The sequence below is a fragment of the Stegostoma tigrinum genome, chromosome 5 (assembly GCF_030684315.1).
Source record: "Stegostoma tigrinum isolate sSteTig4 chromosome 5, sSteTig4.hap1, whole genome shotgun sequence".
NCBI lineage: Eukaryota > Metazoa > Chordata > Chondrichthyes > Orectolobiformes > Stegostomatidae > Stegostoma > Stegostoma tigrinum.
The window spans coordinates 117,806,914-117,832,339 of NC_081358.1; the positions used below are offsets into that span (position 1 = coordinate 117,806,914).

General features: G+C 43.4%; 1 protein-coding gene across 9 annotated transcripts in view; it reads right to left on the reverse strand.

Moving 5' to 3' along the window:
* The window catches only part of ldlrad4a (low density lipoprotein receptor class A domain containing 4a), a 216,275-nt gene that overhangs the window by 145,507 nt on the left and 45,342 nt on the right, over window positions 1-25,426 (reverse strand). For all 9 annotated transcript variants that reach the window (XM_048529603.2, XM_059646241.1, XM_059646246.1 and 6 more), the window contains one exon: window positions 16,671-16,876. The gene's annotated coding sequence lies outside the window, so the exon portion shown is untranslated. The remainder of the gene's footprint in view (window positions 1-16,670; window positions 16,877-25,426) is intronic.

The following is a 25,426-nucleotide window of genomic DNA, read 5'->3' on the forward strand; positions in this document are numbered from 1 at the left end:
ATCCTACTACGAAGCATATGGTTATATCTGTTTCTATGGTTAGATTTCTCATTCACTGTATCAACTGTTTGACTATCCACGTGCAACTGTCAGAGAGAAAAGTATCAGCCTAGCAGCTGTTGTCTCCACAAAAGTAGTAACATAAAAAGTGACGACCAACATTTTTAATGCCTCAGTGCTGAACCCAAAAAAGTTATCAAGTCTAACCTGAAAGAAGTCAAATCACCAACATTCAAGATACATTATTTTATTATTTTACTCAGATAGCGTGAATTACAACAGAAAATTATTCTTTTTCCTTTTATCCATAAATACGCAAGGAAATTTATCGGTACCTCTTTTTAAAACTAGGCTCAGAAACAGTTAAACTCTTATTGGATTGGCAAGCATAAACTTTTAAAAATAACGTGCTACACTGAAAAAAGGAATGGAAAAAGAAAGAAGCCACCATGATCCACCTCACCTGAATGAAACAGAAGGATTAATAGGGTGATTATCAACCCATTTGGTCACTTTAAAAAATACACTTCTATGGCCATCAAGTCCTGGAGTGGGACTCAAGTCTGAACTTCTGGCTCAGATGTAAGGACACACTCAATGTGCATCCAGGTCTTCGTGTCAGATTAAATTAATGTCAAATTAATGCTCTGTAATTACTCAGTTGTGCATTACTGTCTGTCATTAAACAGTATGGTCTTGAACTTAAAGTGCGCTACTCCTACTAATATAAGGGTTCAAATTTAGAAATGCCTCCAACCAAAATACATCTTGTTCATATCCTTTCCTCCAGTATGAAAAGCTATGGAAGTACAAATAGGGCAGATTTGAGGAAGAATATATTTCTAAACTGGTTAAACACTACACTTTTGTGGCCAGATTATTTTAATGCATCATAACATAGCAGGATAATTCCTGTCCTCTAATGGGCCACTGCTAGAGATATGTGCAATGGGTTGGTTTTCTCAGTTGGCTAGACAGCTGGTTTGTGATGCAGAATGATGCCAACAGTGTGGGATCAAGTGCGGAAAGAGCTGAGGTTACCATGAAGGACTGTCCTTCTCAACGGTCCCCCTACATGAGGCACGGTGACCTTCAGAATAAACTGCCAACAGTCATTTCTCTAATGACAGAGCAGCTCGAGATGCCAGCACGATGATAACGACCTTACCTTTTACAATTAAATGTTGTATTGCTAGTCTGTACTTCCTAGTCTGATCATTTTACTGGAATATTCTTTACAAAAGAATTTGAGAATTGTGAAAGTCATCAAATATATTACGGAGAATGAAGTTCCTCTCCTATCAGTAATTCCCAAATGTCAACTGGAAAGCACTCCATTACAGTACATTTTTTTTTCACAACCCCAATAATATCAGTACTAATAAAATCAGGAATAACAATCATAGAAAATATTAATCTAAATACCAATGATAAAATTAGAAACATAGAAAATAGGAGTTGGAGTAGACCATAATGACTTTAGAAACTGTTTCCACTTTATGCCCATAACCTTTGATTCCTTTAACTGCAAGAACTGCATCCATCCCTTTCCTGAAAACATTCGACATTTTGGCCTCAACTGCTTTTTGTGGCAAAGAATTCCGTAGGCTCACCACTCTGCAAGTGAATAAATGTCTACTTAACTCAGTCCTGTATCTTAAAAACTGTTAATTCTGGTTCTGGGATCTGTGATCTTCCAGGTTTTGTTTTGGGAATGAGGATGTTCAGGTTGAGGTTAGATCTGCATTTTTACATGAATGAACAATGAGATCAATTGACACCATGCAAAGTGTAACTGCAGTGCACTGAAAAGCCAGAAAAAAGTGCCCCTTTCTTTCTTGTGGCCACTGTTGAAATTTTGCAGGGTGCATGTTTTCAGAAATTAAAGAGCTCTTCTTTAGCAGATAATATGCTTGCATTAGAAACGTTGGAGTAAGAAGATACTTCTTGGTGGACAGAGTGTAGGATAAAGCAAAAATCCCCAATATTAGAACATAAAATTGACAAAACCATGGATTTTGGGCAGTATCCTGGACTTCGAAAACTTTGAAAAAATATATGAAAGCTGGAATGAGTCTGCAGGGAATGCACAACCAGCAGGAGTCTGGGAGTATTGTTCAGTCTGGAATCCCAATTTCTACCTCCTCTCTTTAAAAAAACAGTTGACCTAAACCAAAAAGACCCCAGCCTGAGAAAGATATTACACCTTCAGCTATGGAACGTGGCCAGCATGGTGCCCAAGAGATACTGGACACTCAACCACGATCAAAACCTATTCACAAATACTCTAACCATCGGAAATCGAATTAGCTTCAGAAGACAATATCAACTCAACGAAAACTACTGATTTGAACGGAGATAACTGGGCCCCCAGTTAGCATAAATACGAGCCCTGATCTCACCTGAAGGGCTGGCCTTTTTCAACAAGCTTCTGCATGGACAGCTTCCCAACAGGTCTCCCCCAAAAGCAGCTTTGGAATCAGAACCACAGAGGGCGAACCGAGAACCAAGAACAGGGAACCCTAAAACCAAGGGCTCGTCAGAGCAAAAGACATCCAAAAGGCAGAGGGCAACAGAATGATCCTAACAGAAGCTTCCAAACACAGGCCTTTCTGAACCAATGATAATGGGAACTGCAGATGCTGGAGAATCCAAATAACAAAGTGTGGAGCTGGATGAACACAGCAGGCCAAGCAGCATCTCAGGAGTACAAAAGCTGACGTTTCGGGCCTAGACCCTTCATCAGAGAGGGGGATAGGGAGAGAGAACTGGAATAAATAGGGAGAGAGGGGGAGGCGGACCGAAGATGGAGAGAAAACAAGATAGGTAGAGAGGAGAGTATAGGTCGGGAGGTAGGGAGGGGATAGGTCAGTCCAGGGAAGATGGACAGGTCAAGGAGGGACGATGAGGTGGTAGGTAAGAAATGGAGGTGCGGCTTGAGGTGGGAGGAAGGGACGGGAGAGGAAGAATAGGTTAGGGAAGCAGAGACAGGCTGGGCTGGTATTGGGATGCAGTGGGGGGAGGGTAAGAACTGGGCTGGTTTTGGGACGCAGTAGGGGAAGGGGAGATTTTGAAGCTTGTGAAGTCCACGTTGATACCATTGGGCTGCAGGGTTCCCAAGCGGAATATGAGTTGCTGTTCCTGCAACCTTCGGGTGGCATCATTGTGGCACTGCAGGAGGCCCATGATGGACATGTCGACTGAGGAATGGGAGGGGGAGTTAAAATGATTCGCGACTGGGAGGTGCAGTTGTTTGTTGTGAACCGAGTGGAGGTGCTCTGCAAAGCGGTCCCCAAGCCTCCGCTTGGTTTCCCCAATGTAGACGAAGCCACACCGGGTGCAATGGATACAATATACCACATTGGCAGATGTGCAGGTGAACATCTGTTTGATATGAAAGGTCATCCTGGGCCTGGGATGGGGGTGAGGGAGGAGGTGTGGGGGCAAGTGTAGCACTTCCTGCGGCTGCAGGGGAAGGTGCCGGGTGTGGTGGGGTTGGAGGGGAGTGTGGAGCAGACAAGGGAGTCGCGGAGAGAGTGGTCTCTCCGGAAGGCAGACAAGGGTGGGGATGGAAAAATGGCTTGGGTGGTGGGGTCAGATTGTAGATGGCGGAAGTGTCGGAGGATGATACGTTGTATCCGGAGGTTGGTGGGGTGGTATGTGAGGACGAGGGGGATCCTCTGGGGGCGGTTGTGGCGGGGGCGGGGTGTGAGGGATGTGTTGTGGGAAATGCGGGAGACGCGGTAAAGGGCGTTCTCGACCACTGCGGGGGGAAAATTGCGGTCCTGGAAGAACGTGGACATCTGGGACGTGTGGGAGTGGAATGCCTCATCCTGGGAGCAGATGCGGCGGTGGCGGAGGAATTGGGAATAGGGGATGGAATTTTTGCAGGAGGGTGGGTGGGAGGAGGTGTATTCTAGGTAGCTGCGGGAGTCAGTGGGCTTGAAATGGACATCAGTTTCTAGCTGGTTACCTGAGATGGAGACTGAGAGGTCCAGGAAGGTGAGGCATGTGTTGGAGATGGCCCAGGTGAACTTGAGCTTGGGGTGGAAGGTGTTGTTAAAGTGGATGAACTGTTCGAGCTCCTCTGGGGAGCAAGAGGCGGCGCCGATACAGTCATCAATGTAACAGAGGAAGAGGTGGGGTTTGGGGCCTGTGTAGGTGCAGAAGAGGGACTGTTCCACATAACCTACAAAGAGGCAGGCATAGCTTGGGCCCATGCCGGTACCCATGGCCACCCCCTTTGTCTTCCGCCATCTACAATCTGACCCCACCACCCAAGCTATTTTTCCAGCCCCACCCTTGTCTGCCTTCCGGAGAGACCACTCTCTCCACGACTCCCTTGTCTGCTCCATACTCCCCTCCAACCCCACCACAACCGGGACCTTCCCCTGCAACCGCAGGAAGTGCTACACTTATCCCCACACTTCCTCCCTCACCCCCATCCCAGGCCCCAGGATGACCTTCCATATCAAACAGATGTTCACCTGCACATCTACCAATGTGGTATATTGTATCCATTGCACCCGGTGTGGCTTCCTTTACATTGGGGAAACCAAGCGGAGGCTTGGGGACCGCTTTGCAGAACACCTCTGCTCGGTTCGCAACAAACAACTGCAACTCCCAGTCATGAACCATTTCAACTCCCCCTCCCATTCCTCAGATGACAGGTCCATCATGGGTCTCCTGTAGTGCCACAATGATGCCACCCCAAGGTTGCAGGAACAGCAACTCATATTCCACTTGGGAACCCTGCAGCCCAATGGTATCAACGTGGACTTCACAAGCTTCAAAATCTCCCCTTCCCCTACTGCATCCCAAAACCAGCCCAGCTCGTCCCCTCCCCCTACTGCATCCCAAAACCAGCTCAGCCTGTCTCTGCTTCCCTAACCTGTTCTTCCTCTCACCCATCTCTTCCTCCCACCTCAAGCCGCACCTCCATTTCCAACCTACCACCTCATCCCCCCTCCTTGACCTGTCCATCTTCCCTGGATTGACCTATCCCCTCCCTACCTCCCGACCTATACTCTCCTCTCTACCTATCTTGTTTTCTCTCCATCTTCGGTCCGCCTCCCCCTCTCTCCCTATTTGTTCCAGTTCCCTCTCCCCATCCTCCTTTCTGAACAAGATGACCAAAAGTAAAAACTTCAACAGCCGTGACCATTTGAACTCGACACTGACAAATCTCAACCAATCACCGACTCCACTGAAGTTGCAAGTTGTCAGACACAACCTGAGATGAAAACCAGAACAGCCAGGTGAACTGGTGAGCATAAGTTCAAAGACCTCAAAGTTCCAACATTGCTAGTAGTGACAGGAGGGTGATATCAGTGCATCGGGACTCTACTGGTAGGAATTCAGATTAACTGTTCGAATGATCTTAAAAGGAAGCACCACATATAAAGGCACTATTGATGGGAAAGAACGTTTTGTGTGATACAGACTAGGAAATAAGAGACTCTCAAACCTGATCTCTCTTTCAATAATATGTATTATAATCATAACATCCACCTTCCTGCTTGCCTTCCCACAACTCTTGACCCTTTTGCAGATTGAACATCTACCTAACTTTGAGGATATTTAATGAATCAGCTTCCAATGCTCATCAAATACATGAAAAGTAAGAGGGAAGCCAAAGCGAACAGAGGCTCCTTGAGGAATTAGGCTCGGAAATGATAACGGGGAAAACCAGGAAATGATAGAGGAGTTAGAACATGGAACATAGAACATCGAACAATACAGCACAGAACAGGCCCTTTGGCCCTTGATGTTGCACTGACCTGTGAACTAATCTAAGCCCCTCCCCCTACACTATCCCATCATTGTCCATATGCTTATCCAAGGACTGTTTAAATGCCCCTAATGTGGCTGAGTTCACTACACTGGCAGGCAGGGCGTTCACACCCATACCACTCTCTCAATAAAGACCCTGCCTCTGACATCTGTCTTAAATCTATCACCCCTCAATTTGTAGCTATGCCCCCTTGTACAAGCTGAAGTCATCATCCTCGGAAAAAGACTCTCACTGTCCACCCTATCTAATCCTCTAATCATCTTATATGTCTCTATTAAATCCCCTCTGAGCCTCCTTCTCTCCAATGAGAACGGACCCAAGTCCCTCAGCCTTTCTTCATAGGGCCTGCACTCCAGACCAGGCAACATCCTGGGAAATCTCCTCTGCACCTTTTCCAATGCTTCCACATCCTTTCTGTAATGGGGCGACCAGAACTGCACACAATATTCCAAATGAGGTTGCACTAGCGTTTTGTACAGTTGCAGTATGACATCACAGCTCCAGAACTCAATCCCTCTACCAATAAATCCTAAAACACCGTAAGCCTTCTTAACAGCACTATCAACCTGGGTGGCAACTTTCAGGGATCTATGTACATGGACACCAAGATCCCTCTGCACATCTACACTACCAAGAATCTTTCTATTGACCTGGTATTCTGCCTTCCTATTATTCTTCCCAAAATGAATCACCTCACATTTATCCATATTAAACTCCATTTGCCATCTTTCGGCCCAATTCTGCAGTTTATCCAAGTCTTCCTGCAACCTGCAACTTTCTTCCACACTGTCCGCCACTCCACCAACTTTAGTGTCATCTGCAAACTTACTAACCCAACCACCAATACCTGCATCCAAGTCATTTATAAAAATGACAAACAGCAGTGGTCCCAAAACAGATCCTTGAGGAGCACCACTAGTAACCGGACTCCAGACTGAATATTTTACATCAACCACCACTCGTTGCCTTCTTACAGAAAGCCAGTTTCTAATCCAAACTGCTAAATCTCCCTCAATCCCGCGCCTCTGTATTTTTTCCAATAGCCTACCATGTGGAACCTTATCAAAGGCTTTACTGAAGTCCATGTACACCACGTCAACTGCCCTACCCTCATCCACATGCTTGGGCACCTTCTCAAAAAACTCAATGAGGTTTGTGAGACACGACGTGCCCTTGACAAATCCATGCTGACTATCTCCAATCAAATTGTTGCTTGCTAGATGATTATAAATCCTATCTCTCATAATCCTTTCCAAAATTTTCCTACAACTGACGTAAGGCTCACAGGTCCATAACTACCTGGGTCATCCCTACTGCCCTTCTTGAACAAGGGCACAACATTTGCAATCCTCCAGTCCTCTGGTACTAAACCTGTAGACAATGAGGGCTCAAAGATTAAGGCCAAAGGCTCCGCCACCTCCGCCCTAGCTTCCCAGACAATCCTCGGAAAGTCCCATCTGGCCCAGAGGATTTAGCTACCTTCACACCTTCTAGAATTGTTAACATCTCCTCCTTACTAACCTTAATCCTTTCAATTCTAGTAGTCCGTAATTCATCATCTGCTCTACAATATTCTCCTGTTCCTCAGTGGAAAACTGAGCTTTTTCCTGAATGTTGCAGTTTGCAGGGAGACTTGGAGTTAAAGAGTCCTAAATTCCTCAACTGTTATTCTCAGGCTTTTAATCAAAAATAATTCAAGATTCTCAAATTTACAGCTATTAATGCTTGCAAACTTTAACTAAGCCACCAACTGATCTCAGAATATGCCTAACTGACAACTTCCAATTGAAATATAAATTCGTCACTGGCATACTTAAGTGCTTGACTTGTCTTGTGTGTGCATTCATTGTCTATAGACTTCTTAATTCATTGATTTCAATCCTTTTAATCACCATATATCAGAATTGTATAGCGCTTGGTTCAGCCACTCACCACACATATGAGCAAATCAAGGTGTCCCAGAGGGAATGGTCCCTGTGAAAGCTTACAAGGTGCATGGTAGCCTGGCTCCGGCCAGCCAGCCAACCAGCCAGTTCGCTTGGAGTTAGCCCTCAACTGAGGAGATTCTAATCTCCTTGTTATATTGGTCAGCCAAGGCTTTCCTGATTAGCCTAAGGTAACAGCCCCAATCATGAACCTTCTGGATAACAAGATCTACCTAGTTTCAATCACTACCTCCCTGCCCTCTAAGTCCAGGCACATAGGCCTGGTCTTTTGCTTGTAGCTTCTCGTGACGCTTTCACCCCAGGTTCGCTTCATCCGACTCAGAATCATGCATAGGCAGTGTGCACGACCATACTCAATCTCTTGTGTCCAGGACATCTTGGAAAAGTCTCCTCCTCTTCTTCCAGCAGCAATGGCATGGAGGCTAAATCTATTTTGAACCTTGAGGTTTTCCTCGACTCCAGACAGACAGGAACCATTTGCGGATTCAGCCAAGCCTTCTGGCTGTTCTGAGGGGCAAGTTATGTTTTACTCTTGTCCCATTTGCGAAGTTATGGCTTTCAAGTGATGCACGTATTGAATCACCAACAATGATTTTGTAAGTGATGGGACTTGACCTCACATCAACCTTGCCTTCTATCCATACAGGGCCACTTTCATGGTTCCAGCACCAAACTTCATCCTTTGAGTTAAATCATCTCTCCTGTTTTGAGGTGGCATTTGGCCAGCATTAGCTTTTCTGCTGCCATTTCACTTTCCCCTCCCAGATCTGGAAATATCAGGTTTAACCTGATGCAGAGTCTTCTCCCAATCAGCAACTCTGCTGGAGCTAGTCCTGTCATTGCATGTGGGGTGGTCCTATAATCAAACAGGAACCTGGACAGTTTGGAATCAATTGACACTGTAGGCTGCTTCTTTAAGCCATGTTTGGACTGATCTTTCCACTAGGCCATTGGACAATAGATAGTATGGAGCTGTCCTTATGTGCTGAATGCCATTGGAATTTAGGAAATACTTGAATGCCCTGCTGGTAAATGACATCCCGTTGTCCATGACCAATGCTTCCAGGAGTCCAGGTATTGTGAACGATGTTTGCAGCTTCTCAGTCGTCATCCCTGAGTTTGCCAAACGAAGTTTATGCACTTCCAACCACTTTAAATGGCCATCCACAACAACCTGGAACTCAGAGTCCATGAGAGGACCGGCATAGTTGAAATACAACTGAGTCCAAGCTTTACTCGGCCATTCCCATGAATATGGGGTTGCTGCCGGTGGCAATTTTTGTCCTTGTTGCCACTCCCACCAACGCAGCTATGTCGGCATCCAGTCCTGGCCACCAGACACAGCTTCTTCATCTTGGAAACCTCTGGATGACCCTGGTGGAGTTCAGCCCGTATCTGGAAGCGACCTTTATTTGGGACAATCACCCTTGCTCCCCATGGTAATGTGCCATCCTCTACAGTGATCTGGTCTCACCGGGTCCTAAAATGCTTCAATCCTGGTTGTAATGGTCCTTCTGTTTCTCCCATTCCCACCAGCTGTTTCAGTTTCACTAGGACAGGATCTTTTCGTGTCCACAGTTGGATATTGCCCAGAAAGTTTAAAACTAAACTGGGCTGTTCCAAGGGAGGCACCACCGATGAAGTATTTGCCAGTGGGAGGTAGCTCAAGGCTTTCCTAATTGGCCCAGGTTAATAACCTCAATCAAAAACCTTATAATTAACTAGACACAACTGTTTCCAATCACTACATTACAAAAGCAGAATTCGGCCATCCGATCATGGCCATATGTTTCTTAACCCCATTCACGTGCCTTCTGCCTGTAACTTTTCATATCTTTACTAATCAAGAACCCATCTACATCTATCTTAAATACAGCCAATGACTTGGTCTCCAAAGCCTCTGAAGCAATGAGTTCCACAGATTCACCACATTCTGGCTGAAGGAATTCCTCTTTATCTCAGTTCAAACTGATCATCCCTTCATTCTGAGGCTATGCCCTTGGGTCCTAGTCTCTTCTACTAGGGGAAACATTTTCTCCATGCCCTGTCTATCCAGTCTTGTCAATATACAGTAGGTTTCAATGAAATTTTCCTGCATCCTTCTAAACTCAATGGAGTACAGACACAGTTGTCAACTGCTCTTCATATGACACACTCTTCAAGCCCTAGGATCATTCTTGTAAAACCTTCTCTTGCACCCCCAACCCCCCTTCAAGGCTAGTGCATCTTTCCTTAGATATGGGACACAAAACTGTGCACAATATTCCAAATGTGGTCTGATTAGAGACTTTTACAATCTCAGCAATTCATCCCTACTCTAACATTCTAGCCCTCTTGAAATGAATGCTAAAACTGCATTTGCCTTCATAACTGCCAACTACTGTGGCAGTCAGTCACTGAAAATATTCAAAAGAGGCTGCTAATGTACTCCAACAAAATGACATTAAATTTTATTCCAAACAAAAGATTAAAAAAACAAACATTTCACGCATAATAATTATTTGAAACTGTCTCAATAAACATTTCAGCAATAAAGATTCAATCTTGCTCGCTAAGCAACAATCTTACAACAAAGGTAGACCGTGTTTCTACTCTAAAATTCCTTTATCATTTGGCACAGATGTACTCCAGATTTTTCCATAAAATTTCTTGCATTAACTTGATGCTAACTTTAGTCATTCTGTCGTTGAGACCTATAAACCCCTTACCATTTTGTTAACACAAGTTCCTTAAACTCCTCTTCCAAAGCCTTCTGATTCTGAAGCTTCTTGAGAATTCCTTCTCCTGCCCTGTCTGTTCTACGGACAGCTAAGCTGCACTATTACTGGTACAGGTCTTTTCTCTTTGTAAAAACCAATAAGACTCAGTGAATTCCTCAGTGTAAAGAAAAACTGCTCCTGTCTCTGTTTTGGACATAGCAAGAACTGCAGATACTGGAAGTCAGAGTCGATGCAGCAGGTCAGGCAGCAACACTTCCCTCCCCTTCCTGGATGCCTCTATCTCTATCTTCGGCAACCAAGTCAGCACCGACACCTATTTCAAACCCACTGATTTCCACAGTTACCTTGACTATATCTCCTCTCACTCACCCTCTTGCAAAAATGTGATACCACACTCCAAATTCCTCCTCCTCCACTTCATCTCCTCCAGGGATGAAGCACTCCACTCCCGAACATTTCAGATGTCCTCCTACTTCAAAGGACCGTAGCTTCCCCTCTCCCATGATTCATAATACTGTCAACCACATCTCCTGCATTTCCTGCACTTCTGCCCTCAACACCCCTCCCCTAATAACAATAAGGATAGAGTCCCTCTGGTCCTGACACACCACCCCACCAACTTTGTAATCCAATGCATCACCGTCCGCTACTTTCACCACCTGCAATCAGACCCCACCACCAAAGACATATTCCCTTCCCCACCCCCATCTGCTTTCCATTCACTCTAGAACAATCTCCTGTGCTCCCAACCAACCCCACCACATCTTGCACCTTTCCCTGCAACCATGCTAGGTGCTACACCTGCCCCTACACCTCTCCTCTCACGCCTGTCCATGGCCCCAATCATTCCAAATCCAACAGGGATTCACCTATACATCTTCCAATCTGATCTACTGCATCCGTTTCTCCTGATGTGGTATCCTCAACATAAGGGAGACCAGGCGCAGACTCAGTGACCGATTCATGGAGCATCTGTGCTCAGTACGCTTCAATCAACACCACCTTCTGACAGCCAGCCATTTCAATTCTCCCTCCCACTCCCTTGGCAACAGGTCCACACTGGGCCTCCTCCAATGTCACAACGAGGCCAAATGTAAACTGGAGGAATATCTTATATTCCACTTGAGGAGTTTACAGCCCAATGGCCTCAACATCAAATTTCCCAGCTTCAAAATCTCCCCAGCCCTGGCTTCATCCCATGTTCAGCCCTCCCTCTCATCCCGCCTCCTTGACTTGACAAGACCTGTCCATCTTCCTTCTCAGCTGTCTGCCCTACTGTTCCCATTGACCAATCTCCACACCCTCCTGCATCCACCTATCACTGTCCCGTCTTCCTTCCCAAGCCCCACCCCCTCCTTTTATTTCTGAGCTCTCTTGTCTCCCGATGAAAAGTCCTGACTCACAACGTCGACTTTCCTGCTCCTTGGATGCTGCCTGACCTGCTTCGTTCCTCTAGCTCCACACTGTATTGACCCTGTCTCTGCCTCAGTGTTATAGGACACCTTGTTGCAAGGGAACAGTCCAATATTCTTCAAGATTTCTTACAAGCTTTTTAAACAATTTTCAAACAACCTATCACCACTCTCATAACTTAAAATAAACTAAAACATCCATGTTAATATATGCAATACACAAAAAAACACAAATTTAAGCTTTATATGGTTCTGTCCACTTTTGAACCCAAGCTTTGAAATAATAACAGATCACAAACCTTCATCACAATACAATGCCAAGGTTTCTGTTACAATCATCTAGTTCTCATTTGTGTTTTAGAATATAATTTTAGCTTCACAAATTAAAATCTTGAATGTCAAAAATGGATTAAATTCAATTAAAGGCAGGTAGTAGTCTATTAAACTAAAAATATTAAGACCATATTGTTCTAAAAAGTTAACAGCTAGAAAGGCAAGACCTACAAATCAGCAGGTAGGCTTAATTAGCTAAAATGCTGCAGACAGATAATGCCCCCAACATGTGTAAGAATTGCAGAGAGGAGAGATGAGATGTTTTTGTTTTGGGAAGAAAAGCTAAATTAAAGGCTTTCAGTAAACTCTGAAATGTCGTGAAATTCATTTGCTTCAAAAAAGCAGAGAAGAAATTGAAAGTTAGGGACAATTAATCTAAAGGGCAGTTTAAGTTCAACCAAGACCATGCTACATCACAATGGAAATAGGTGGAATTGAAGAAAGTTCAATTTTGCTTTCAACTTATTACACTTAGAGCATTGGGCTGCAGGGTTCCCAAACGGAATATGAGATGCTGTTCCTCCAGACTTCTGGTGGCATCGTTGTGGCATTGGAGGAAGCCTAGGATGGACATGTCATCCAAGGAGTGGGAGGGTGAGTTAAAGTGGTTCCCTAAATCCATAAACCCGACTGCCCTGGTCAACACATTGTCTCTGCCTGCTCCTGCCCCACCGAACTTATCTCCTTTATCACGACCCCATTTTCTATCCCCAGTCCAGGAACTCCTCACCTACGTCTGTGATACCACCCACACCCTCCTCCACCTCCAAAACATTTGATTTCCTGGTCCTTAATAGCTCGTCTTCACCGTGGATGTCCAGTCTCTATATACTTGCATTCCCCATGCAGATGGCCTATTCAGAGATGTGCAGATTAGGTGGATTAGCCTTGCTAAATTGCCCATCACTCCAGGGATGTGTAGGCTAAGTGGATTAGCCAGAGGAAATGCAGGGTTATAGGGACAGGGTAGAGGGTTGGTTCTGGTTAAGCTGCTCTTCAGAGAGTTGGCATGGACTTCCTGAGCTGAATGGCCTGCTTTGGCACTGTAGGGATTCTATGATTCAATGACATGAGACAGCCTTGGCAGATAAGGTTAAGGATAATCTAAAGAGATTCTACAAGTACATTAAGAGCAAAAGAGCAACTAGGGAGAGAACAGGGCCGCGTAAAGATCAATTAGGTCATTTAAGTGTGGAACAACAGGTGATAAGAGAGATCTCAACCAATATTTTGCAACAGTTTTTACTTTGGAGAAAGACATGGAGACTAGGGAACTCAGGAAAATAAATATTGATGTCTTGAAACAGTCCACATTATAGAAGCGGTGGTGCTGGAGGTCTTTGAAAAAATCATGTGAATAAATCTCCAGGACCTGATCAAGTGTATCCCAGGGCATTGTGGAAAGCTGGGGAAGAAATTGCAGGGCCACTACCAAAGGTACTTGCATCATCTACAGCCATGGCTGAGGTGCTGGAAGACTGGAGAGTGGCTAAAATTGTGCCTTTAATTTAAGAAAGGCTGTAAGGAGGACCTGGGAACTATAGATGGGTGAGTCTGACAAGAGTGGGATAAGTGTGTAAATTGTTGGAGTGGATTCTGAGAGATAGGATTTACATGCATTTGGAGAGGCAAAGACTAATTAGGGATAGTCAGCATGGCTTTGTCTGTGGGAAATCCTGTCTCAAATTTGACTGAGTTTTTTCAGGATGTAACAGAAAAGATTGAAGGCAGAGCAATAGACTTTGTTAACATGGACCTTTGTAAAATCTTTGACAAGGTTATGGATGGTAAACTAATACGTAAAGTTAGATCACACAGGATTCAGGGAGAACTTGCCAATTGGATTAAAAAATTGGCTTGACGGTAGGACACGGGCAAGCCTGTGACCAGCATGTTATGCACAGATTGGTGCTAGGTCCACTTTTGTTGGTCATTTACATAAATGATTTGGATGACAACTTAGAAGGCATAGTTAATAAGTTTGCAGATACCACCAAAATTGGTAGTACAGTTGAGTGTGAAGAAAGTTATCTAAGATTACAAGGAGACCTTGATCAATTGGGTCAATGGGCTAAGTAAAGGCAGATGGTGTTTAATTTGAATAAATGCATGGTATTGCATTTTAGTAAAACAAACTAGGGCAGGACTTATACGGTTAATGGTAGGGTCCTAGGTAGTGTTGTCGAACAAAGACCCAGGGGTTCAGGGCACATAGTTCTTTAAAAATTGTGTCACAGGTAGACAGGGTGGTTAAGAAGTCATTTGATGCTCTTGGCTTCATTGCTCAGACCACAGAATATGGATGTTCGGATCATCCTTTTGCAGTTGTACAGGATGCTGGGAGTGAGGCCACTTCCGTAGTACTGTGTAGAGTTGTAGTCGTCCTGTTGTAGGAAGGATATTATTAAAATAGTGTGTGGTTCAGAAAAGATTGACCAGGATGTTGCCGGGGTTGGAAGGTTTGAGTTACAAGGTGAAGCTGGATAGGCTGGACCCTTTTTTCACTGGAGCATAGGAGATTGATTGTGACTTTTTATAGGTTTAGAAAATCATGAGGCATAGATAAGGTAAATAGCAAAGGTCTTCTCTCTCAGGTGGAGGTTCAAATCTAATGGGCATATCAAGGAGAGGGGAGGAAGGGACCTGAGGGGCAACCTTTTCACCCAGAGGGTGGTTTGTATGCAAAATCAACTGCCAGAGGAAGTGGTAGATGCAGGTACAGTTAGAACATTTAAAAGACATTTGGTTTGGTAAATGAATATGAATGGTTGAGAGATATGGCCAAACACAGGCAAGTGAGATTAGTTTAGCCTGGGAAAGTTGGTTGGAATAGTCAACATGTTCAAGTTAGACCAAAGAGTCTGTTTCCTTGCTGAATGACTATGATTCTATTCCATACAGAGTGAATTTTGATTGAAACATCACAGCAGGAAAATGTGTTTTTATTCCATAAATTTAAAGTATGTTGTCAAATCTTTACAAGTTTCCCCAACTGCATTAGACATACTCAAATTAACAAACCAGTTCTGCAATCCAATTACTGTACAGAATATTTCTAAAGAAATTATATAAATGAAAAGCAAATCAAATTACCATTACGCTGCAATAAAATCTGATGATGTCAGATGAGGCCTTATCGTACAGACCGCTCTCCCAAGTGTCTAAAGATATCACTCAACCGATGTGTTCAATAATTTGCATAATTAAATGACATTGTTTGATAGAAAAGAAGATCGAACATCTCTGTCAATATTCTTGTTTGCAATTCTCAAGAATTTCTCAGATCTATAATTTCCAACAAACCAAAATCAGCAAAATATATTTTATCAAACATCTGCAACTACCACTTGATCTGGAAACCTTGCACTTGTACTGAAAATCAGTTGATCTTCTCTGATACTTCTACAATACTGCTGTAATATTCTAACAAGACAAATAAGTGTTTAACTTGTCCTGTCCTTTTAGTGCCAGTACTCTGGTACCCATAGGGTAAAGATTTAAAAATGAGGCTGCTTGTAAATATTTAGCCATTGCTTGTGCTGAGAGACACTGACTATTTGGAAAAGTCAAACTGATTATATTCACTTATAGTTTGTGAGCTCAAACAGTTCAATTATTTGTTTCCGTCCTAATCTCAATTTAAGACTGAGATAGAAAGTTTTGTGAATAGTAAGGGAATCAAAGGATAAGGCAGGAGAATGGAGCTGAGAAAATTATCAGCTATGATTGAATGGTGCAGTAGTTTCAATGGGCTGAATGGCCTGATTTCTACTCCTATATCTTATAATCTTATGTTTCAATTCAACAGTTCAGCACAGTAATAGCAAACATAGTAGTCCATGAGCTGGAAGTACGCCTGTGAACACAAAGTGTTCTTTAATTTAATAGTTGCCAAGGCAGCCTGAGATGCATTACTGCAACGCATGTTCACACCATGCATCAGTGCGTGATTTAACAAGGCAGCTAATCCGATATTATCCAGTTCCAAGCTAATGGAAAATACCGATGCAAAGATTTAACTTATTACAGTCATTGTTCAGAGCAGGCAGGACTGATTGATGACTTCAACATACCTGGAATTTTGAGTCATCTGATTTTAATGTAATTGCAATCTTATTATAGTTATAAAAATTGTGATATTCTTGGGAGATCAGCATGCTCCACCCAGGATGACATCCAAAACACAGATTCATAACTTGCAAAATATACTCTTAATAATCTGCCTCGTGCAAACTGCTAATTTTCACTTGATGTATGTAAATTAGATTGCAAGGGCAGCAATGAAACTTATAATCACATACATTCAGTAATAATTCACTGTTAAAGCTTCCTAAATTGTGGAAATATTTTACATTTTTCAATTTAAAAATCTGCAAGCAAAATATCAAATAGAAAGGACAGATCAAATGCAGGCCCTGCCTCATGATTCACTTTAAAAATCTAAACTTTAAAATGGTATAGTTACCTTAGATACATGTTATGTGGCCCCTCACTAAGGGAACAGACACAGCCATCATGCTTCTTAAATATCTACAGTATAGTTGATCGTTTCTTTAATTAGTGGCTCTGCAGGGCCTGTTTCTTTCTCCTTCTTTATCCTCCATGTGAATGATCTCCATTCTTCTCTGTCCATTCTCCTGATTCTCGGAGGTTTACATCTTTACACATTTCCTGTGACAAAAATCAAACAGGTTTGTCAAAGATTTAGCTTAACATCAATGTCATCAATTCTACCACACAATATGAAGCACTAAAAATTAACTTCACTCACAGATTAAATCCCATCCGAACACACTACATTGGTTTAACAATTATTCAGTTTATCTGCTGACAGCTGTCAGGGGAAGCAAAAGTGCACAATTCAAACACAGTCTAATGTCTTCAAAATAAACCACAGGTCAGGGTGTACATGTCCATTCAAAATAAAAGACAAACCTATGTTTTTGCACATACTCAGTACATAAGTCAAGCACCGTCCCCTTTTCCAGCTCCTTGCAATTTTTCACTATGGAAATGTATCTTTTACTTAGCCTTTATTGAGCACATAGGAACTTTATGGCAAAAGAAGAATGCATGCGTGTTTCAGACACATTCATATCAAAGCTTGCCATGTACAGCATGGCAAGTGATGACCAGGAATAGGTCCTCTAGAAATAAGAATGAAATACAAATAAATATTTCAAGCTAATAGTCATAATATTTACTGATGTGTCAAATAACTATGCTGCGGCAAATTAATTTGGCATTAATAACAAACAGGTAACAGAATGAAAGAAGAATCTGTCCTTAAGAAGATGGACAAACCAAATGCAACATTACAGCAGTAACCAGACACTGGCCTGTTCATGAGAAACAAGAAGCAAAATTGTCAGAACGATTAGATCTCCACCAGAAATGCAGTGCATATATTTCAGTGAAAGTGGTAGATGGGTTGCTAATCAAGTGGGATACTTTCTTTTAAATGGTGTCAAGCTTGAGTGGGACATTGGCACCAGTTCTGGGGAAGGAGAGAGCCATTCTGATGTGACAGGGCTCCATCTGAATTATACTGGGACCAGAGTCCTGGTGAATCACCTAGCGAGGGCTATAGAAAGAACTCTAGACTAAATAGTTGGGAAGGGGGTTGGAGGGACGGTGATGGATGGCAGCTTCATGGAAAACTAGAAAATCAGATGGAGCTAACTGATGGAAATGCTCCACTGTTGATATCTTGGGGGTCAACAGCAACTAGACTGGTCAGGTCATATTATAACAAGGAACTATAAGAATGCAGGGAAATTCAATAATAGAACAATAACACTTTGTATCTAGTGCACAAAGCATTCCACGTAACATACATGAATTGACAACGGAAATCAAGGTAACTGAATATAGAACAAAGAACAGTATTACACAGGAACTGCTCCTTTGGCCCATGATGTTGTGCCAAACATGACACCTAATTAAACTAATCTCTTCTGCCTGCCTTTGGTCCACATCCCTCTATTCCTTGCATATTCATGATCTACAATCTCGGAGCCATTACAAAAACATGGTTACAAGGAGTTCAAAACTGGGAACTAAATATTCAGGGATATTTGACATTCCAGAGACGGAAGAATGGAAAAGGCAGTATGGTAGCACTGTTAATAAAAGATGAAATTAGGATAGTTGTGAGAAACAAACTAGGTTCAGATGATATAGAGTCTGTTTGGGCGCAGGTGAAAAGCAACAAGAGAAAGAACACATTGGTAGTAGTGGTACAAAGACCTCCGGATAGTAGCTACTCTGTAGAAAAGGCTATAAAGCAACAAATAATAGGAGTATATAAAAATAATAGAGTAATAATTATGGGTAACTTTGATCTTCATGTTGATTGGGTTAATCAGATTGTGAATTTGTTGTTATAACTACCTTTTACAAAGTGCATCAGGGATGATTTCCGAGAGCGATTTGTCATGCAGCCAAACAGGGAGTAGACTATCCTGGATCTGGTAATGGGTAATAAAAGACAAGTCTAATAAATTATCTCAGAGTAAATGATCCCCTAGGAAGAAGTGCTTATAACATGATAAATTTAAAATTCAGTTCATGAGTGAGAAACTTGTGTCAGAAGCAACAATTTTTAACTTAAATAAAAGGAATTAAAATGATGTGAGGATAGAGCTAGGCGAAGTGGACTGGGCCAATATAGGAGCAGAAAAGTCTGTGAGCAAACAGTGGTAGCCACTTACGGAGGTAATTCATAACTCTCAGCAAAAATATTTGGCAATAAAGAGGAAAGATTCTGAGAGAGGAATAAACCAACCATGGCTAGCAAGGAGGTTAAAGAGAATATTAAAGTTGGAAGAAAAATCACATAAAGTCAGTGATAGCCCCAAAGACTGGGATAAATTCAGAATCCAGCAACGGAGGACTAAAAGGATAACACAGAGTAGGCAAACTAGTGCTCTTTCTCAAACTATGTTTGCAATTTTATCATGCTATGGTTACAGTATCCAAAAGATCTTTAACTGAGCAATATCTCAAAAATCCTACCTCATTTTACACAATTAGATATAAAATAGCCTGTACTTGGATAGGTTGTGAAACATACTGCTCTAAGAAACAATCGGTTATGGACTCTACAATGCATCCTCAGTTTCCCTTGCTCACCTGATTTGCCTAGTCAATATGCAGATTAAAATCACCCATGATAATGGTATTGTCAGCCTTACATGTTTTCATTATTTCCTCATTTATATTTTGTCCGAGAGAAGTGACTCTTCCAGATGACTCCCACCTGAATTTTCCCTTGCTAGTCCTCAAATTGATTTCACATCAAGGTCTATTTGCACCTATACCACTACCCATCTTGGCAGTGACATCTTCCTTTAGGAACAATGTTACACACCTACTTTTCCTTCTGCTGGAATGTCAAATTCTCCTAAATATGCAATATGCAGTCATGATAACCCTGCGACAACATATCTGTAATATCAATCAAGTCAAACCTATTTATTACAATTTGTGCCAATAAACTCATCTATCTTGACATAAATGCTGCATGCATTCAGATAAAGAGTCTTAAGCTTTGAATTTCTACCATTGTTACTTGCTTTAGTTCTAATTCCTACTGTATTCTTCAGTGTATGTTTTCTGCCTGCTCTGGTTACACTTTGATTAATCGTTCACCTCTTCACTATGATGAACTTCTGACTCATTTCTTGTTAATTTTTTAAACTCCTCAATTGACCCTTTTGCCCCACGAATTAGTTTAAAGCTCTATCTATCTCTGTAGTAATATGATTCACCACAACACTTAGAGAACCCAGCTTGGTTCAAACAACGCCTGTCCCAATAGAACATGCCTCTCTTTCCCCGTAGTTGGTGTCAGTGCCCTTTGATTCGGAACCCATTTCTCGATCACTAATCTTTGACCCTCACATTTGGCCATCTAATCTGATTTATCCCATACTTTTTTTGCACATGGATCAGGTAAAACACAGTTATCAGCTTTTCCCTCATAATAGGGGATCCTAAAACTAGATGGCAAAGGTTTAAGCTGACAGGGAAGAGATTCAAAAGGTTTCAAAGGAGCAATTCTTACACACAGAGGGTGGTAAGTGTCTGGAACAGGCTCTCAGATGTAGTGGTTGAGGAAAGTACAATTTCATCACTTAAGAAGCATTTGGGCAGGTACGTGGAGGGATAGGGACCAAACACAGGCAAATGGGACTAGATCAAACGAAGATGCTGGAGAATCCAAGATAACAAAGTGTGGTGCTGGATGAACACAGCAGGCCAAGCAGCATCTCAGGAGCACAAAAGCTGACGTTTTGGACCTAGATCCTTCATTAGAGAGGGGGATGGGGAGAGGGTTCTGAAATAAATAGGGAGAGAGGGGGAGGCGGACCTAAGATGGATACAGGAGAAGATAGGTGGAGAGGAGAGTGTAGGTGGGGAGGGGATAGGTCAGTCCAGGGAAGATGACCAGGTCAAGGAGGGGCGATGAGGTTAGTAGGTGGGAAATGGAGGTGCAGCTTGAGGTGGGAGGAGGGGATAGGTGAGAGGAAGAACAGGTTAGGGAGGCGGGGATAGGCTGGGCTGGTTTTGGGATGCAGTGGGGGAAGGGGAGATTTTGAAGCTTGTGAAGTCCACATTGTATCATTGGGCTGCAGGGTTCCCAAGCGGAATATGAGTTGCTGTTCCTGCAACCTTCGGGTGGCATCATTGTGGCACTGCAGGAGGCGCATGCTGGACATGTCGTCTGAGGAATGGGAGGGGGAGTTAAAATGGCTCACGACTGGGAGGTGCAGTTGTTTATTGCGAACCGAGCGGAGGTGTTCTGCAAAGCGATCCCCAAGCCTCCGCTGGGTTTCCCCAATGTAGAGGAAGCCACACCGGGTACAGTGGATACAGCATACTACATTGGCAGATGTGCAGGTGAAAGTCTGCTTAATATGGAAAGTCATCTTGGGGCCTGAGATGGGGGTCAGGGAGGAGGTGTGGAGGCAAGTGTAGCACTTCCTGCGGTTGCAGAGGAAGGTGCCGGGTGTGGTGGGGTTGGAGGTGAGTGTGGAGCGGACAAGGGAGTCATAGAGAGAGTGGTCTCTCCGGAAGACAGACAAGGGTGGGGATGGAAAAATGTCTTGGGTGGTGCGGTCGGATTGTAGATGGCGGAAGTGTTGGAGGATGATGCGTTGTATCTGGAGGTTGGTGGGGTGGTATGTGAGGACGAGGGGGATTCTCTTAGGGCGGTTATTGCGGAGGTGGAGTGTGAGGGATGTGTTGCGGGAAATGCGGGAGACACGGTCAAGGGCGTTCTCGACCACTGCGGGGGAGAAGTTGCGGTCCTTGAAGAACGCGGCCATCTGGGATGTGCAGGAGTTTCCAGAGGTTGATGGGGCACATCCCAGATGGCCGCGTTCTTCAACGACCACAACTTCCCCACCCCGCCCCCCAGGGGTCGAGAACGCCCTTGACCGTGTCTCCCGCATTTCCCGCAACACATCCCTCACACTCCGCCTCCGCAATAACCGCCCTAAGAGAATCCCCCTCGTCCTCACATACCACCCCACCAACCTCCAGATACAACGCATCATCCTCCGACACTTCCGCCATCTACAATCCCACCCCACCACCCAAGACATTTTTCCATCCCCACCCTTGTCTGCCTTCCGGAGAGACCACTCTCTCCGTGACTCCCTTGTCCGCTCCAAACTCCCCTCCAACCCCACCACACCCGGCACCTTCCCCTGCAACCGCAGGAAGTGCTACACTTGCCCCCACACCTCCTCCCTCACCCCCATCCCAGGCCTCAAGATGACTTTCCATATTAAGCAGATGTTCACCTGCACATCTGCCAATGTAGTATACTGTACCCACTGTACCTGGTGTGGCTTGCTCTACATTGGGGAATATCTATTGGATAAGGAACCTGACAGAGGCATCTCCAAATAAAAATTCTAGGTCCCAATACCTGCCTCACTTGCAGTAACACCATCCGTCCCTGATCATGGGCACAATGTGATGTAATTAATCTAAATGATGAACCTACTTCTGAAACGAACAAACAAAGAGAGATAACTGCCCCCTACGCTGATAAATCAGTCTCCCCAGCTTGGAATCAAACTCAACTATCAGCTGAAGATCCAACAGCCAACATTTACTGCAGACGTAGTCACCGTGAATCAGAGGTGTCCACATTGCACAAACTATAGCTATAGCACAGCTTCTGCCCAGCCATCTCTGTTCTACTTAAAAAAGATGATGTAATGTGAATTATTTTAAAAGCAAATTTCCTAACTGTTCTCAGTGGTAATAACAGCTCCCGTTTTAAACTGCTAACCAATCCAAAGACACAGACTCAGTGACCGAAGTCACTTTTTACTTGGCTTAAATACAGGGTTAGAGATTTCTTTTAAAGTAAACATGAGGCAATCGAGCTTAGCCCCATGTTTTGCAAGCCTGAACATTGGGTTTTGGAACTTGAGCTTGGCTGGAGGTACAGCAGTGCATCATGAGTCTGAGAGTTATGTGGATAGCATGCTTTTAGATGCAGTCACCCTCAGGAAAGTTCCAGTGTGCATCTTCACAAAGAACAGATTTTCAGTGTTGAAGAGTGGTGAGAGCAATAGTTCCTTTGTGGAGTGCAGTCAGAGTCCAGCTGCACAATTTGGGGAACACTCAGGTAAGAAGACAGATTAAAGACACAATATTAAGGGATACAGTCAGGTATTTCTGCAGCTGCAGACCTGACTCCAGATTAGCATGTTGTTACCAAGGGGACAGCATCAAGGATGCATTGAACAGCTATAAGGCATTCTGACAGGGGAAGGTAAATAATCATAAATAGCCATGTCCCTGACATGGATTTGAAAATCCTTTCTGAACATGAGGGGTGTCAGAAGACTAGAGAACAGCTAATGTCTCACCATTATTCAAGAAGGACAGTAAGGATAAACCAGGTAACAACAGGACAATGGTTCTTACATTAGAGACTGGAAAACTAATTAATCACTTGGTTTTGTCATACGGAGATCACCACGGGCAGATTTGATTGAGTTTTTCCAAGGAGGTGGCTCGATGTATGGATGAGGATAGCACTGTAAATGTATTCTACATGAACTTTGGTAAAGCTTTTGACATAGGGAACTAATCAAGAAGTTAAGAGCCTTTTAGATCCAGGACAATTAATCAAATTGGATCCAAAACTGGCTTAGTGGCAGGAGGCAGATTTCGATGGTCAATGGTTGTTTTTGTGACTGGAAGCCTATATCCAGTGGCATACTACAGCATTCACTGTTGGGTCCCTTGCTGTTTATACTGTACATCAATGATTCTGCCATTAATATTGGACATTTGATGAGGAAGTTTGCACATGACAAAAATTGGTGGCGTGGTAAATAGCAAGGATGGAAGACTTAGATAATAAAGTGTGAAGCTGGATGAACACAGCAGGCCAAGCAGCATCTCAGGAGCACAAAAGCTGACGTTTCGGGCCTAGAGGGTCTAGGCCCAAAACGTCAGCTTTTGTGCTCCTGAGATGCTGCTTGGCCTGCTGTGTTCATCCAGCTTCACACTTTATTATCCTGGATTCTCCAGCATCTGCAGTTCCCATTATCTCTGATACAATGGAAGACTTAGATTGCAGGATGGGTTAGACAGGCATGGTCAGATAGGAAGAACAATAGCAAATGGAATTTAGTAGTGAAAAGTGTGGTTTGATGCTTTTTGGGAGGACTAACAAGGCAGGGGAGTACACAACAAATGGTAGGACCGTAGGAACTACTGAAGATCAGAGGGACCTTAGGGGTCTGTGTCCACAGAATCTTCAAGGCAACAGGCCAAGTAGATAAGGTGCTTAAGAGGGTACATAAGATACATGCCTTTATTAGTCAAGACATTGAATACAAGTAAGCAGGGAGGTTCTGATGGAGCTGTAGCATATATTATTTAGGGCACAGCTGGAGCACCATGTGCAGTTCTGGTTGCTATGCCATAGGAAGGATGTCTTGCACCAGAGTGGGTACGGAGGAGATTCACCAGTATTTTGCCATTTTTCCTCCCTCCTTGTCATGCAGGTCTGCTCTCCCAGGCTGTTTCACAGTATTGCTGCCTTGCTGTGTACTCCTCCCAGTCTGTTTCACTGTGATGCTAGCTTGCTGCGCACTCCTTCCAGTAAACAGCTTTACTCTGCCTTTCATCAAATCCTTTCATCATCTTTACCACCCTGATTGGATCACCCTTCTCGATGAATCTTCTTTACTCAAAGCAATACCCAAGCTTCGTTTATGTAGCTAGTCCCTACAACTTCAGGTTCAACCAATGGTATTAGCTATGTGAAGGGGTGTGCCTATTACAAATCAACAAAGGAACATAGGGCCATTCAATCCCTCAAGCCTCTTCCACATTCAATGAGGTCATGGCTGATCTGTTGCTGAATTCCACATATATGCTTTTAGCTCATTTCGCTTAATATGTTTGATTTACTAAACATTAACAATTTAACATAGCTTTCTTGTAGAAATAGAACCCCAGAAGATGATTCACTAAAGCTCTACACAAATAAAGTGCCACTTTCTCCTCTTTGAATTCAGTATTTCTTTGGATAAATAACAATCCTTCAGATTGTTGTTTGTACCTATTCGCTAGGCGTGGTGTGAGCTGGTCTGCTCCTCAACAATTTCTCACCGAGTACAAAATCCTCTCGTTTTGATTTTCTTGGATTCAAGCTGGATGACCCCACATTTGTCCAGAGGAATATAGTTCTGCTATATTTCTACTACTCACAGTTTGCCTATGTTCCTATGCAACCTCCTACTCCTATTTACACTTCTAACTTCCTAATTAGGGTGTCATAAAGCAAGAAGATAGCTGAAGCAGAACCATAAGGTATTCTATACTTGGATTTCAAAACGTGTTAACATAAGGTCCCATATCAAAGCTTTCTGTACAAGAGTACATGTTGTAGGTACTAACATATTAACATGGATAAAGAATTTATTAGTTAACAGGGAGAAGAGTAGGGATAAATGATAAGCTGCACCAGGAGAGTACCACTGGAATCAGGGCCAGGTCCTCAACTTGGTTACACCTATTATTTACATGAGGAAAGTTAGTTGTCAAGAGGAGGTGGAGAGTTTGCAAAGAGGACATAGCTTGCCTAAGTGAGCAAACTTTGGCAGACTATAACGTGAGCAAATGTGAATTCCTTTGCTTTAGCAAGAAGAATTTTGGAACCAAGTTATTTAAATTATG